Consider the following 13,033-nt stretch of genomic DNA (forward strand, 5'->3'; position numbering starts at 1 on the left):
TATATAAAAAGACAAAAGTCAGAATATTATCAGTAAGAAAAAGAAAAAGAAAAAGAAATAAGCAGCAAAGAGAAACCGTCCTCGCTGAAAATTCCACTCTGGCTAAATCGTGAAATTGCGACTATGTTCTCGTAATATGTCAACTTCATTGTTGCGATATTGCAACTTTAGTCTTGTAATATGAAAACTAAATTCTCTTAATATTAAGACTTTAGTTTCATGATATTACAACTTCATTTTCAAACCCTTTCAGAGGGAATAGTAATACTCAAGTCTGCTTTTCTGAATTATGACAAACTAATGAGTCTGGTTTTTGCCTGACAGCAGCAGCACTGCATGTAGCTTACGTACATATTGAGTTGGAGGCTTAGACTACCGGGCCAAGGATAAACCAGAGGATTTACCATTTGATCTGCCTGCATTCCTTTTTCATTACATGACAGAGCTCTAAGGTGTAATTTAAAAATTACAGTCTCTGCTGTCCTGTAAAAGGATTGGAGGACAGTCGCTGCTGCTGCTCCTGTTTCAGGCAGAAAGTAAAAGATTCAATCTCGTCACAAGCGACGCATCAAGCCTGAAGAGACTTTCAATCTCTTGAAGAGAATATCCAATTTCTGAATGTGCTGAATTGAAACTGGATGCAGGCCAACGTTCTGCCGTTCGACGACACCTCAGGGCCGAGCGACAGAAAGAAAGTGATTTCAGAGAACCACAGAAGTCCCGACTCTCCTGACCTCCACACCTCAGCCTCAGTCTGGCTGAGCTGGCACCGCAAACCGCATCGAATTATACTGAACCCGACTTTTCTCTGCAAGCTCGCCGTTATTCCTCCGTCCTGAACCAGACATCCGATCTGGGTTTGCTCGCTTGTGTGTGAGAATTTTTTTAAAATGTCTCAATATTTGTGGTGTCCAGTGTCTGTCCAGGGTATCAGTGGTTCAGGGAGTCTCTCATGAGGCCTCGTTACGTTACAGTTTTGTCTTTACCTGTTTTTTCAGATGGTCCCCAAAGTGTTCACCACATCCCTACACTCGAGGCTCATGCAAGGCTAGCTGTTTCCCCCCGTTTCCAGTCTTTATGCTAAGCTAACAACCCCTTAACTCCAGCTCCATACTTAAAACAGACATGTACGACCACCACTCCTACGACCACAAACGGTTTCTCTCTCCGGACTTTAGCTCTTGATTGGATCTGCTCAGGGATTCGCACCAGCAACCCTTTGGTCCGTTTGAAGTTGTGACACTTAACCGCAGCAGGCGGGCAGAGTCGAGCTCCAAACCAGGAGACGCAGCAGGATCTGATTACCTCCAATATTTGAAACACACACACACACACACACACACACACACACACACACACACACACACACACACACACACACACACACACACACACACACACACACACACACAGGAAAAGCTGACCACTGACACTTCTGTTACATTCATGTTGGTTCGAAGCTGCTACGCTGAATGAATTTCCAGCGTTACCATGGAAACACTTCCTCCTCCTCTGATGTAGGTTAACAGGCAACCATCAGTTATGAATAAAGTAGAGCAGTTAGGGTGTGTGTGTGTGTGTGTGTGTGTGTGTGTGTGTGTGTGTGTGTGTGTGTGTGTGTGTGTCCCCTCCCTCCCTGGGCTGGAATACATTAAGAGACAATCTGATGTGCGACATATTGATGCACTTCTTCTGTCCTCACGTTTCCATGACTGCAGCACCGGCTCAGATTAATGTGTTTCTCCACCACATTTATCCGTCTCACGTCGTCATTTATCAAGTTTCTCGTCGTCTTTTTGTCACATCTGAGCAACAATTTCACACAAATTGCTTCCACGCCTCGAAGTCACTTAGAAAGGGGTCTGTTTGGAAACGTAAAGTTGGCTGAAGAGCCGTAGATCTGAGATTTAAAACAAACTACGTGACTCAGTGACACGTGGAAACCAGCGTGCAGGACTGAACTGAACTACATGTGTCTCTGATAACAGACAACACACCACTGCTCTGCACCACTGCCCCAGGTTGATGAATGACTTCTTCTCATGAATGCTGCATCCCCAAAAGCTGTTTAGAGAAACTGAAAGTGTATGCATGTAAGTGCTGTTGCACAATTAAAACAAACCATAATGTAGGTTAGTTTATAATATACCGAGTATGATATTTAATTAAATTTATTTAACGCCTGCAACAACTTTCAGTTCTTTTCTGTTTGTCTTATTGAGTCACATCTGAGGCTTTTTAGTGATTTTCTTTTTATCACCACCACCGCGGAGGTTATGTTTTCACCCCCGTTTGTTCATTTGCAGAACAGATTTCTATGAAACCCGGTGGAAGGATGCATTATGGGTAAGGGAAGAACCTATTAAACGTTGGTGTGGATACAGATCAGGGGGCGGGTGCAGGTTTGTTTTTTAAATCCTTTTCCTTAACACTGTGAGATCTGACTTTTTGGACGATTTAATCAATTTCCCAATTAATGGATCTTGATGAAAATATTCAAATTTAGAAGACTGATATTGAGTTCTGTTCTAGTTCAGACGTGGCACAATTCAGTTTTCACATCGTACAGCTTCTCTCTCCTCTCGTCCGACCGTCCACTACAGAGGGTATAAAGATTCTCACTACTACAAACTCCCTATACACTGGATTACGTGTTGAGTAGTGAGCGATTTCAGTCCAGATGATAAATAACATTTTCTTTCAATGACGCCTGAATCTTTCATGGATGACTCCTGCACTGGGATGGGGGGGGGATTGTGCTGAATCCCCCAGAGGACGCACAAAGGCCAGAAGTCGATTCTTCATCTGGAATCTGAGTGGAATTCTACAGGTGTTGCTTGACCCAGTTTAAACCAGTTCAAATAAACACCCTCCAGTCTGAACAGATGTAATGAAGCTCTAACAAAACCTGTAGAATGCTGGTTACATTGTGATTCTCCTGGTGACGGTGCATTTACAGCTCAGAACCCTTTGACCAGGTGATCGTTGTCAGTCCAGAGTTAATGTTTCCACTGAAAGCTCCTCGGGTGGTTATTAACCCTGAGCCGTAAATGTTCTCTGCTGTTTTTACCCCCCCGGCAGTCAGACACACTGTGTGTTCCTGAAACTGTTGTATGTCACATCTTTAGTGGGATAAATAACAAGACCACATTCCTTTTCTTAAGCTCTGCACAAACCAGGAAATATTAATTTAACCTACAAAGATGAGACAAATCCCAGTTAGAGACTGTTTCCTGAGTTCTGGGAATAGGAGACGCTGCAAATTCTGCAAAAACACAAGCTGCAGCCTCTTGTTGTACCAGATGAAGCAGGAGGAGAGAAACCAGCAGCTTGAACTGTTTACATTCAGAGCAGATTCTGCACTGAAAAGGCCCAAAAAAGGAGGAAAATCGCAGCTTCTTGCTCTTTCTCCTGCCAATGTTCAGTTTTTCCTTCATTTCCTTTCTCCAGAGCACAAATGTTTTTATTTGCCATTCCTCTGTGTTTTTAATCACCAGACCCAGACTGAATTAGACCCGGTCCCATCAGGCATATTCCTCATATTCCTTCCGTCTCCCTGATTTAAGCCTCATGCAGATACTCAAGCTGGAGTTGAAGTAAGTCAGTTTTATGTGTTGAGTAAATGTAGATTTATTGAAAGCGATCCACAGTAACTGAATAAATTAAATTATAATATATAATACATTTTCGCTGAGTATATTATTTCTCTCACGTCATGACCATTACCACAGAAAAACACTGTTAAGAGCCATTAAATGATCAATATCCATTCTTCAAAGTCTGGTTGTAGCCAGTTGAACTCGTGATTGGGTCCGTTTCCAACTCTGCAGTAATGTTGTCCTGTTGCTATGGTTACCAGAATTCTAAAATTGCATGGCAACTAATTTGGTTAAAGACTAAAGTTGGTTAAAGGGTTTTTAAATGAGTGTAATATTAGAACGTGGGTAAACATGGTACAACAGAATGCTACGATCAAATAAAATGTGTTTGTTGTTAAATACACTGATAAAAAAAACCAACAAAACATCAAATACAAAGTGTGTTGCGTGCGTGCGTGCGTGTGTTTATCCTTGAATCCAGCATCTTAATCGACATCATCGCCCTGAACTGACCGGAACACGCAGCTCGTGCTTTCTCCCACAGCCTGAACGCTGTGTGTCAGAGAGCTGACCTACATTCTCACATCTGTAAGGGTTCTGAAAACCCACACCCCCGTGTCCCGTCCCTCCCTCCGTCAGCCTGATTCCAACCATCTCTGACTCACTGAGAAAAAAAACACATGAAAACAAGTCTCAGAAACTCTGAGCCAGCTCCTCAGCTGCAGAGAGTGGAGTTTATTTTAAGAAATGCCATTATCCCACCGACTAGGAGGAAACGTGGAGCGGATCTGTAGGAAGACAGAGGGATTTTCTCTGTCAGATCCGTCACCTGTCAGCGAATTAGAAACGGCACATGGGACGTTTGGTTGTGGCACAGAAGAAGTGTCAGATTTTATTGTGCAAAAATGAAACTTGAATTTCTTCGACTGCACATAAAGTTTCTGTGGAGAAATCTTTGTTTCAGGTGATAATTTCAAATACTTTAAACAAGCATTTCAGAGCTGAGGTTAAACTTCCCTAACTTAAAAATCTAAGCTGAATGGAAATATGACAAAAATCATAGTAACTGATGGTCTAAGAGGCGAGAAAACTACTGCTCTTAAATTAAATATAGTAGAATGGGTGCCAGGCTTTTTGATATCTGTAAATTACTTGATTAGAAATATAAATCTGAATTTTGGACACATTTCATCGCCACGGTCAATTAAACCAAAACTCAGTTCTCCATCACAGGTTTCACTGTATATATTATTATATTATGAAGAGATTTGGATTTCTCTCTCTTCATCTCGTTCACACTCTGTGTACTGAAGCACCGTAACTCATGGAGCTGGAGCTGTTTGACGGTCGGTTCCACGTGCGTCTCAATTTAAAGGAAATAAACGGGTATTGAAACATAACAAATGTAAATTGTAAAAGGGAACCTGCTGTTCATCAAATTAAAAAAACCTTCAGTTCAATCTATTGTTGACAGTTTGAATCACACAGCTGTGTTCAGGTAAAAACCTGTGGCAGCTTAAATGTCCATCAGCTGTCACGTGCTTCTCTGAATTGGTCTGGATGAGTCATCTACAAGCCTGTGATGTACATATATGTAGCTGCCATTAACTCTCCCAAAGAAAATCAATGCTTTATTATGTTCGGTTGCATTCTCCATCACACCTGGCAGCCTCCACTATTCTCTCTCTTTCCTTAGTGCCTCGTCTAAATGTTTGAAATGAGATTGTAATTGCTGCTCGTTTATCTTTCCATCGAGGTGTAGAGCGTGATCACACGTCTCCTGCAAAGTCAACTCCATACCTCCAGCCTTTGTACACTCCTACATGCATGATGGCTCCTATTTGTCATCCTGATATATATTTGTATTCTATCTGTTTTGTGTCCATCGCTCACTCTGACATTTTCCTACAGAGGAGAAGTTCTGGACAACATCAGGAGCAACCGACTCGAACATTTAGCCTTCTCGAAAACAGCCCCTCTGGAAAACGTTCAGTTCAACTCTGGAACCACGACTGACACTTGCCAGTAATGTGACGCCCCCCCCCTCCCTCAAGCCTCACGCCCACCTTGGATATTCCTGAAAGCGCCGACCCTGCAGGTCTCGTGTGTCCGATGGAGAAACGCGGGCCTCCTCATCACACCCTTTCCACTTAGGGGTTCCTATGGGAACTGCAGCTAACTGGACATTACAGTACAGCGTGCATGTTGATACTGGAAGATCTTTTTACACACTTTGACATCAAAGATGGACGACGGGAGGATGCAACGGTCACATGGGACACGGTGACCTGCCAGACTGAAACCTGAGATACAAACATTACAGATGAATACTGACTTCCAGCTATTTAAACACACACACACGCACACACAAACACACACACACACTCAGAGCTATCACTGCTTCATTCCGGCGGCATCCCACTCCGCACATACTTCACGCTCTCAGCCTGGAATGGCCGACGTGCCGACACCTTCTGTAACACCACCGCCACCAACTCCTCGCCACATGCCTCGCCCGCTGCAGCCAGAGGCCGAGGTTGGTAAACAACACGCACGGCTGCATTCCTTCTTTCAAGACCTTTCTGCTGTGGTGAGCATTACAGAGCGGAGAGTGAGTGAGAGGAGAGCGCTGGAGATCTGACGCAGGATCAGACACTGAGCACACAGAAGAAATACAACCCATAAAGTGTGAACTCACAGTTTGCACCCATCTAAACACTGGAGCAGATTTAAATATATGTATTTTCTTAAGAGCAATTATTTTCAGAATGTGAAAACTGTGAAGAAAAGAAAGAGTCAACTTTGCTGTTTAGGCCCAAAAGTCAAAAGGGAAAAACTATAGACTGTAAATAAAGATGGTTGCTAGGAGGAGCTGGGGTTTATGAGCTGTACTGCAGCCACCCACCAGGGGGCGATGGAGGCGCCATTTCGTCCATCCTTATATACAGTCTATGGGAAAAACTTAACTCGAAGGCGACACTGATTTCGAAGTTATAGGTTTCTTCCTATCGACGAAACCTATCCATTTATGAATCCATCATCATCATCGCTAGTAGAATTTCATCTTCTTCCACACAGGATTCAACAAAAAGTCGTCGTCATGACAACTCGACTCTGACATGCCGCAGCTTGGTGTGACATTCCTGAAACTATTAGAGTAGAGTGACACTTCCTCTCAATGAACTCAAATAAACTTAACTACATCTAAAATGTCCCTTTATGTCCCACACATTATGAATTACACGGATATAAAAGCATATTAGGAATTGTTGAACATTATTTTCTCTCAGGTTAAAGTTTATCTACACACTAAAATGTGCCTGGTGTGATTTAAGGAGTTTATTCTCCAGAGAGAAGCTTCTGCTCTTGATTATCGCTTTTTTTTCCCCACCGGTGCTGAATTTGTAAAAGCTATACATTGATTAAAGGACTGATGATGAGGCTGCACTCTTTTCATGTCCCCCCCCCCCCCTGTGGACTGGTATTATCCTGGTGCTGGAGTGGGGCACAGGGAGAGATGCCAGGAAGCTTCAGGAAGGAGGGCAGGGAGGTGGAGGAGGAGAGAGAGGGGCAGGGAGGTGGAGGAGGAGAGAGGGGGGGGGGGGGGGGGGGGGGGGGGGGGGGGTCCTAGACTGGAACGCAGCCCAGGGACCCCTGAGCTCAAACTAACGTCCGTCAGGCTGCAAGTTAGTTTTGTCAGACATGAGAGAAATGAAGAAAGCAGAAAGTGTTGAAAGGGAAAGTAAAAGGAGAAAAGGGAAAGATATATAATGACACAACAGACAGAAAGAGAAAGTGGGCAGCACAGTCTCAGACCAGAGCTGCTTCTTATTTTAGACGGTGCAAAAACAGAAATGAAAGCCAGACCAGCTTTCATCAAGGTTTTGGATCCAAGCTGCGACTTCTGCTCGTCTGCAGCTCACAATTACTGCTGCTGGAGAAAGATACTCACAGAAATACGACTCAAACAAGCACATTTATTTTTAGGGACTGAAGAAAGAAAGAATTTATTTTTACATAATGAATTAATCTAAAGAATTAGGCCAAATACTACTGCAGAGTTTTAGAGCCACTAAAACAGAGAAGGTTGGAAACGCTGCTGGATCCGTTTCTTTTGGACGATGCAGAAACTGAGATGTTTGGAAACGATGACGTAGAAACTCACAACCGCCTTCTACCGACGCGGCCAGAGCACAACAGGTCACGTGATATATGTTTTTAAACTAAAACATAGTTGTGTGGATGCAGCCTTAGTTATATTTTAGAAGCTTGTCATAGTTTTTATTGTCATATCTTCATTTGAGAAGTAAAAAGAAATGACATATTGTATAATTTAAAGCTATCACATCATTATAGTGGAGTAAAAGCTGCAATAATGGAGAAAAATTGTAAAGTAGAATAAAATGAAAACACAAACTTGGTGCAGTAGGTTAAGTCAACGTGTCTCAGGCTGTTGCATTAACATGATTTGTCATTCCACACTTTCAGATGCAGAGTCCTCAGCTTCACTAATTCCGACAATAACTATAAAAATGTGACAGATCTATCAGATACTTAGAAATCTGAGATATCAGAGGGTGATGCACTGGGGCTCCAACACTGGCTTGTAACAGAGAAACACTCATTCATCCTCAACAAGTGCAATAAAGTGCAAAAACAGTGAAGTGATTTAAAGAGAATCAGCAATTCTCATTGTACAGAGGGTGAGAAAGTGGAAAGAGACAGACGTCCATCATTATTACACATGAAGCTGCTGTCACAGAGACAATGAATCCTGTCAACACTAATTAGGACAAAATGAGAAGAACCCCCCGGAGAGCAGCTCGGTACAAGTACACAGCTCCTATTGTAAAATCACACAACTCATACTCCACAATCATATATCAACCCTGCCAGAAATCTGACAGAAAGCTGTGATGGGCCCTTAAAGCATCTCATCCAACTTTGATCAAACACACAGGTCCTGTATTCTGTGTCTGGATTTCATGTGAACGCAGCCCTGCATTCGACAGATGGGGTTTTTCGTTGCGTGTTTAAATATACATGACTTCATCCAGAGGGCAACCACATCAAGAACCATAACAACCAGGGGCAACATCAACAAAGGAGTTGGGAATAGTTCCTTTGATGTGGCTTTTGGTTATTTGATGAATTCCTGTGTGTTTAACTGAAAACAGCAGCTTTAATGGACTAATGACCCCACGTGTTGTCCCTGCATCACCTTTGTGTTGACAACAAGCTTGACACCAATGAGTTGTGTCAGCACAAGTAAAGTTTAGACAATCATTGATCTCTGTTGGGAAATCTGTCCTTTTGACCTATTTAAACTGTTTCTTAGCAATAGGCTGACACTATGCAGTGCCCAGCTTCAGGTGGAAGTGTTTATACGTTTTTACCTCAGTGTTATTTCATCTTGTCTCTTTTTGTCTGTATTTATTAAACTTTAACACAAGAAGCCTTGTTTTATTGTTTTTATTCTAAAAGTCTATATTGCATTGAGTGCATTAACTGTACTAAAGAAGGAAAGTTTATTGTTATCACATATCTTGGAAACATGGATTTAGGTATTGGTGACTAATTGTCCACATCTTTGACAGAGACCTGATTGTATTACAGTTAAAGTAACTAAAATTAAGTAAAAACATGCAATACATAGCACATACTTATATTCAGCATTAGCAGTAGTATTTATTCACTAGTTTTTGTTTTGTTTTGTTTTGTACTTCTATCTTATTGAGGACACTCATTGGATTAATGCATTCCCTAGCCCCTAACCATCCAAACTAAATGCCTAACCTTAACCTAACCCAACCCTAATTCTAACCCTAAAACCAAGTCTTAACCCCCAAACAGTCCATTAAAGGGGGGGTCACAAAGTGAGGACCGGCCAAAAGGTCCTCACTTTCCCAAAATGTCCTCACTCCGTAGGTTGTAGACTCTAACTGGTCCTCACAAAGATAGCTGTACAAGAGCACACACACATACACACACACGTTTGCACTATCTTAGTGAGGACACGCATTGGGTTAATGCATTCCCTGGCCCCTGCCCCTCCAAACTAAATGCCTAACCCTAACCCTTAACCTTACCTAAACCTAATTCTAACCCTAACCCTAAAACCAAGTCTTAACCCTCAAACAGCCCATTGAAAAGTGAGGACCGGCCAGGAGGTCCTCACTTTCAGACATGCACAACGCAGCGGGAGGTTTTCTGCACAACGCAGTCACAACAGCAACAAGCCTCTGTGTTTTTCAAGCGAGAGGTGGAGCAGCCGGGTGCAGCAGACAGAGGCAGGAAGTGTTGTATTAACTCTGTTGCAGAGATCACGTGATTTTGTTTACAGCACACCGACACTGTCATCAGCTCTTATCACCACAAACTCTCTTGACATCTTTGTTGGTGTCTTCTACTTGTCACTCCCCTGCTGTGTTCTCACATCAACTTCTCCTGGATTTCTATACGGACATTATATCAGGAGGTCGGGTGGATAAAGTCTGTAGAAACTGCGGAGCGTCTAACTCGGACGTGGGACCTCCTCCAAAGATACGGAGTAACTGCGGAGTCCAGTGCATGTCTGAAAGCAGCTTTAGTGAGGACACTCAATAACCCCTTACCCGAATCAACAAAACTAAAGCCCATTAAAAGTAGGTCAGAAAGTGAGGACCGGCCAAATTGTCCTCACAAAGATATCTCTACACACACACACACACACACACACACACAGCAGTAAACAACAATGTTATGAATAATGGATGGATTAAAATGCAGGAACTGAGGAAACGTTATAATAAAGCTCATGAATTTGCATAGAGTGGAGTGTCTGTGGTCCCAGTGGGAGTCGACCCTGCAGTGTTAATAGTCTGAGGCTCGCTAACGTGCTGACAAAAGACTGACAGACACACACACACGCAAGTTGTTTAAAGGTGAGAAAGGTTCAAGTCAAGCTTTGCTGTGGTAGGCAGAGCAAGCAGTCATACCACACACACACACACACACACACACAAACACTATAATCAATCTGCCGTGGTTCTTTCCCATTATTCAGATGTGTGCCCGGGGCTCTCCAGTGCTCAGCTGCTCATGCAATATTCAGCTGTGGGATTTGCCGGCGTGACAGAGCTGAGACTAGATGTGTGTGTGTGTGTGTAGTAGGTGTGTATCTATGCGTGTGTATGTTTGACTTTATGTGTGTGTGAGTGAGAGAACTTCAGCCCACGTTCATTCACAGACTTGTTCTCTTCCTGTCAAAGCTGTTGTCTCTCTTCAGACAGGTTGAACTCAGATCTATTTTCAGCTCGGTATGTCCTGGGCTTCGTGACACACACACACACACACACACACACACACACACACACACACACACACACACACACACACACACACACACACACACACACACACACACACACACACACACACACACACACACACACACACACACACACACACACACACACCATTTATTTATGTATTCAACTATTTATGTATTTAACTATTTAGTCATAGTGTATTGTTTTTTCAACTAAATACATCAAAGGCATATTAAGATGTGATTGTGGATCAATGGAACTTAAGTTCCACGTTTCCTATGATCTTGTCTAATTAGACTTCATTGAAGTACAAAAGGTACGAACAGTAGGCCCACACCACTTCATACAGAAAGGAAATAAAACACAGAAGAAGAAAAAAACATCAGCAACAACTTTTCTCTCATCGAAATTTAATTACAACCTTTGATATTACCACTGATAAAACTGGTAAGTAAAACTCAAGACACAGTGATGGGGAGCAACTAAGTATGTTTACACAGGTCCAGTTTTGGCTTTACTTATAACGTTTCATACAAACCACTACAGTGAAAAGGTGTATATAATGTAAGACAGAAGAACTTCTATCTGCAGGAGTGTGTTTCACTGAGTGTGTGAGTGTCTGCCCGTCTCTGTCCCTCTTTACACATGAACTGATAATCACATGGGATATTCACCATCTGGTACTATATTCTAAAATCGTTGATGTCGGATCATGACTCTGGATCGTTCCAGTCACTTTAACCCAGATGTGCTGACTGTGCGCGATACGTCACGCCTTGTGTTGTGTAGCAGGTTTAAACATGTGTCTCATAAACTCTTGAGCGAATCAAACAAACACAAAGTAAACGTCAATAACTTGTGGTCAGTGCTGGTGTTTATTGTTAAAGTGAGCGCAGGTCAGAGGGAGTGACCCGCCAAAACAATGAATATAGCTGAAAACATGTTTATGTTCCATCACTGCATCGGTGCAGAGTCGTCCTCCTCTGTGCAGGAGCCCAAACATTAGCATGTGTGCTGCTGCTGCTCCTACACTCTGTGCTGTGTGCGTCAACTTAACCTAATGTGGGTGTAACTCTATTCCAGCCACATGATTGGTTCAGCGCGGCGCTATTCTCATTATCATTGGCTGTTCGTGTTCTATCCACGTTATATCGACATGTCTTAAACATCTATCGAGGAAAAGTTATATCGCGATAATTATCACTATCGTTTTTTCGCCCATCCCTAAGTACAGTACTTATGAGGCTCTATAAGTATCCGAGGTTTATTCTGCTTTATACCATGACTTCATGCACAATATATATTTGACAGTTGAAGATACTTTGCAGGTAAAGAGTTTGGAAAAATATATTTTTGCATTGTGTAACAATTGATACAATTTTGATATTGTGAATCCAAAGAACAATTATTCAGATGTTTAAGCGAAAGTAGAGATGAAGAAACAGAGAATGTGGTGGTTAAATTTATGGGAACAACAATGTTGGGGCAATAGTACCGGCGAGAACTTGATTTTATGTTCACCGCTGACTCCTCATTGTAACCTTCACATGTTCTCCTTCTTTGTCACAGATGAAATGATCAAGGCAGAGAAATGTGCCACAGAGGAGCCACAGAGCGACATTTTGTGCAGCAGCACCAATTGCTACATCGTCCAGGAAATTATTGGAAAGGGGGTCTTCGGCAAAGTTGCCAGGGCTTTGAATATGAGCACAATGCAGGAAGTGGCCCTCAAGATCTTAAAAGATGGGAGGAACGCTGAAAGAGAGGTAGAGTAGATCTCAATTATATGGAAGATTAAGGGCCTGATCTACGAAGATCCTAAATGAAGAGTGATAAATTGCGACTGCATTATAACGGATTGCATGTTTGGTCGCTGGCCATTTTGCGGGTGATCTACAAAAAATAATTGTGTAAAATGATAAAAGGTGCAAACAGGGTAGAGGCAGTAGTATTTAAATGAGTGTTTTGCATGCGTTACTGGTTTCCACCATGGAGCATTACAGAGAGCAGAATGGCCGCAAGCCCAAAGCTAAATTTAATGCCATGGAATTGACGTTGTTAGTGGAAGAGGCAAACAAACATGTTGTTGAGCTCCAGCAAAGAAATATTAATAAAACCCAAAGA

At 42.5% G+C, this 13,033-nt stretch overlaps 1 protein-coding gene across 5 annotated transcripts in view; it reads right to left on the reverse strand.

Annotated features, from left to right (window-relative positions):
* pacs2 (phosphofurin acidic cluster sorting protein 2) overlaps positions 1–13,033 on the reverse strand; it is a 53,089-nt gene that overhangs the window by 21,184 nt on the left and 18,872 nt on the right. The gene's annotated exons all lie outside the window — the stretch shown is intronic.

The sequence above is a fragment of the Hippoglossus hippoglossus genome, chromosome 22 (genome assembly GCF_009819705.1).
Source record: "Hippoglossus hippoglossus isolate fHipHip1 chromosome 22, fHipHip1.pri, whole genome shotgun sequence".
Classification (NCBI taxonomy): Eukaryota; Metazoa; Chordata; class Actinopteri; order Pleuronectiformes; family Pleuronectidae; genus Hippoglossus; species Hippoglossus hippoglossus.